Source organism: Alligator sinensis, unplaced genomic scaffold (genome assembly GCF_000455745.1).
Source record: "Alligator sinensis unplaced genomic scaffold, ASM45574v1 scaffold149_1, whole genome shotgun sequence".
In the NCBI taxonomy this organism is placed as follows: Eukaryota; Metazoa; Chordata; order Crocodylia; family Alligatoridae; genus Alligator; species Alligator sinensis.
Window position 1 is genome coordinate 468652 of NW_005842823.1, and position 4363 is coordinate 473014.

General features: G+C 53.3%; 1 long non-coding RNA gene across 2 annotated transcripts; it reads left to right on the forward strand.

The window, feature by feature from the left end:
* The first annotated feature begins 241 nt into the window (after positions 1 to 241).
* Positions 242 to 4331, forward strand: LOC112547942. 2 transcript variants are annotated; one of them, XR_003091738.1, is made up of 4 exons: positions 242 to 571; positions 788 to 933; positions 1462 to 1604; positions 1929 to 4331. It is a non-coding gene; the product is annotated as an uncharacterized LOC112547942 (long non-coding RNA). The 2 variants fall into 2 exon arrangements; XR_003091739.1 differs by having other exon boundaries at positions 243 to 571; positions 2893 to 4331.
* Positions 4332 to 4363: the final 32 nt, after the last annotated feature.

Genomic DNA, 4363 nt, shown 5'->3' on the forward strand with positions numbered 1-4363 from the left:
TCAGGGCTCCCTTATGCTGTACGGGTGGAGAGCAAGACAGATTGCTGTCCCATTACCACCCATGTAGGCTTACCAACACATCAAGGAGATGATGTGATTGGCCCAGGGCCACACAGAGAGGCTGTGGCAGAGGAAAGAACAGACACCAGATCACCTGTGTCCATCTCCAGCTTGTTAAATATTGGATCATTTTGTTTTCTCAGGGGTTTCTCTCTTGGTGGGCACACGCTCACAGAGAGTAGAGGGCTGGAATTCGAAAGCCCCAGTTCAGCTTCATTTTCAAGTGGGTGTGAAATTTCTGCCCTTGAAATCCAAGGTGTGCGGGGAGCTTGGCAGGGCCCCAGGCAGCTGAGGTGGCTGTCAGCCCAGCTCTCGCCGGCCAGCCTCTGAGCAGCGCTGCTATTTGTGCCTGTGACTTCAGCGCCGGGAAGTGCTGCCAGCGCCGAGACAACGGAGGGGTCAAAATCTGTCCGTGCCCTGCGGGGCTGGAAGAGAGACGAGGGAACATAGCGGGGACCTCAGCTCCTTGAGATGTCTCATTCAGCCCTGATCTTCAATAGCCCTTGCAGTGGTGAGCTTGAAAACCGGCATCACGTGCAGCCATGGTTTTGGTGCGAGTGCTGGTTTGGTGGGTAGAGGTGGCGGCCCGGGGGTTTTCTGCACTTGACAGGGGATAATGACCCGCCTGAACAACCCCGTTCTTCTGCTATCCATTTAATTTCTCTTATATCCTGTTCTTATTTACACCTGGAGTTTTACCCCAGCTTTTCTTCCATCTGCTACTTAGCTCTCCTGCATCTTCTCCTTTCCCAGAGGTCCGAGGAAGTGCACCGTGATGTTTATGTCTATCCCAACCACGCAGTTGTTCCCATCGAAGATATCGACCCCAAGATTTCTTGCCTTCTGCAGTGGAAGAGGCAGATAAAGAACTAGGTGCCGTGGCGTCCCTGCCCTTCTGGGATCCTAAATCCACATCACATGCCTTTATGCAAGGCAGGGCAGAATCAGGCCCCTCTCTGCCTTCCTCTTCCAACATCTCATGGTTCCTGGCCCCACTTTTCTTTCTTTTTCCGGCCCCCGAAACCTTTCTCTGTTTAGCTCCCATCTTCCCCTACACCCTAGCAGGGACCTGCTGGTGCCCATAAAACCAGGCCGAGACAGATCTGATCCCAACCCAGTGTGAGAGTGCTGGTGACACAGTGGGCACGTCTACACGTTCATTAATGTGCCCTAATTACCGGTTCTTTAGGTACAACCAACAACCCTAATTACCGTGCATTTAGTTTAGTACTTGCTGAATAAAGCCCTGATTAAATGCGCAGTAACTAGAGTTACTGTGCAGTAGCGCCGGTGCATGGTTATTTTGTGCCGCTCACTGCGCATTAGCCTAATCACACTGAGCAGTAGGCTATTAGCACGGTTTTTAATTGCCAATGTTTGATGCTCCCCCACCCCCTCCAGCATCCCAGCCTGCAATGGCTGCAGAGACCCTGCCATGCCGAGCGGCTTCTCTCCTTCCCTTGATTTAAGGACTCCGCTGATGGCGGATCCACGGCTCCCCCCGGAATCTGCTCCATGGGTTAATTACCCTCTCGGCTAAAATCGTAAGTCTTATTTCCTCGCTGCACTCCCGACTTGCAGCTATGGCTTAACCCTTTGTCTGCCAGCCTCTTCCCTGACCCATGAAGCCAGAACAGGCTGGAAACCTACTTAGGGGCTAGATAGTACCATTCCACCACGGAAATGCAGCCACCTCTGGGGTGGGATGCAGGGATGATTGACCAGCCAACAGCAATGCCACAGGGCAGGAGGTCATTTGAGAAGGCGCGAGGAGTCCAGGGCCGCGCGCCACCGTTCCCCAGGCTGTTTGCTTTGTGCTGGACACGGTTCCAGTGGCAACAAGTTTCCTTAAGGCTCTTTAATCACAGCTCTCAGGGCGATGAAGCCTCGTGGGGAAGATGGATTCAGTGTTAAGTGAAATAACCTGGAGGTTATAACCCAGCTGCCAGCCGACAGAAATTAAGGCCATCTCTGGCGACGGTGGGAGCCATTTGCCGGGGGAATCTGAGCTGGCCTGTCCTTCCAGGCAGTTCTCCGTATTTATTTCCAGGTCTGTTGGCTTGAGAGGAGTCTGCTGTGAAAGTCTTTGCGGAGGGCTGGGAAACGGCTGGCTGTTGTGAACCCTAAAGCCCTTGGGCCTTATGCTAATATAACAGACCCCGTTGGACCTGCTACAACAAGGAGCTGCAATCTGGCCCTTGCTGGGGGGACTTTACAATGTGCTTGCCTGCAGGATTGTACCCCCAAATCACTCCGTGCTGGAAGATCCATGGTGTCCTGAGCTGTCCAACACCAGCAGTGCAAAACATAGCAGCCTGGGGGCAGCTCTAAGTGGGGTCAGGGGTGAGGATCATGGAGCAGCCCCTTCCCCTCTTCTCTTGTGCCTGGCTCGGGGGGGGGGACAGCAATTCAGAGTCCCCCTGCTCCTGATGCCTCAGGGTGGGGGGGTGGTGATGCTGATGAGCTCAGTCCATGAGCCATTTCTTGCCCCTAAGCACAGACAGTGGGAGGACAAGCAGGCAACCTCTTGCTGGCATTTGGCAAGCTACCAGTGCCCTCTTGGCATCACCGACTCACAGGGCCCCTGGCCCAGGGGTGAAAGGAATGAGAACGGTGGGTTGGCCGGGAGAGGAGAGAGCTGGCCGGGGGTGAGGGATGACCTGTAGCATGGTACCTGACCTGAGATCCGTTCTAGGTGCTGTGCAGGAGATGGCCCTGGTCCCAGCACGGTCCCAATCAAGCGCGGGCAAAAAGCCGAGCCAGAAAGGGGATAACGAGCCATGTCAGGAGGGTGGAGCAGGGCCTTTCTCATCTCCTTTGTCCCCACTGCAGGCATCTTCCTCTGTGGCCCCCTCTCCACATCACACAGTCAGCACCCCTAATGGGTTCAGCGACTCTTAAAGAGATACCACCCTATTTGTGGGCACTGCAGTAGGCAAGCCGGCTGTTCAAAGGGAGAGCAACTGCTGGCACACAGTCCCTTTAAGTGACAGGGTAATGGGGCATCAGGATCGGGTCCCATTTTTTGTGGGACCATTTTACCACAGCAAATCCTGTCCCTTCTTCCCCTTCATCGCACACCGGGGCTGTTGCAGCAGCCTGACTTTCTCTCCTGGCAGAGAAGACCCAAAGGGTTCAACTCTTTGCTGGGCCATTTTGAGTGTGAGGAACTTATGGACGTAGAGGCAAGCCAGTGAAGTCGCGAAGTCTGGGGGAATTTGCTATATCCCCTCCCGCCCCTTCTCTTTCCTTTCTCTGGGTGCATCACGCCTCGTTTGGTAATAATGTAATTAAAAAGACAAAGAGAAGGTCTCTCTCTCTCTTGCACTGACTTCATCATTGCAGACGAGATTCTTGGACTCCGTTCAAGGTATATATCATTGGCCTAAATACTGCACGGCCTCCAAGAGTTCTCACACACCCGCTGCTTCGCAAGGACATCATTTAAAAGCCTTGCTGGCTTCCAAGATGCTCTCAACAGCCTTTGGGAAGGGGAGAAATAAATAAATAAATGCTTCCCATCTTGTAGTCTAGGTCACCGGCCAAGATCTGTTTGGGTAGAAACAGCAGGCGCTTGTACCGCACACCGTATTGCCTCATGTACAACGGGTATCTATTCCCCCACCCCCATGGGGCATAGGTCTTAAATACAGAAATGTAGGGAGAAGAGGGCCTGATGCTAGGATGTCTGGCCTGTATTCAATCAGGACTCAGCCCAAACCCCCGCCCTATAGGCTTATCACAAGCTTGACCGTCCACCAGGATGTAGCTTGATCTTTGTGGAGTGGCAGGGAAGGCCTCCGACTGCTGGCCCCTGATTAGTCAGGGCTTCTGGCTATGGATTGTTCCCTTTGGTCCCTATAAAGCCTGGGCAGGGAGCAGGAAGCTGTCTGAACAACAAGGCTTTTGCTGACCCTGGATCACCTGCTGCCTCTGGATCCCAGACCCGCTGTCCCGTTGCCCGGACCCTCACCACCACTGTGGCTTCATGATGCAGGTCCATTGGGAACTCTGATCTCCAAGCACCTGATGTGGCTTGTCCCTGAATCCTCTCTGCTTATTGATTTAGGCCTGCCTGAGGCTCAGACCCCCTGGTTTTGATCCAGCTACTGTTGCACATGTTGTATTTTCTAAGAAAGCTTTTTCTTTTGCCTTCGTTCAGTCTTCTGAAGACAAGCGGTGTGCCTTCTTTGGAGGTGTATGGTATACTAGAAAGTATGGCATAGATTCATAGATTCATAGATGTTAGGGTTGGAAGGGACCTCAATAGATCATCGAGTCCGACCCCCTGCATAGGCAGGAA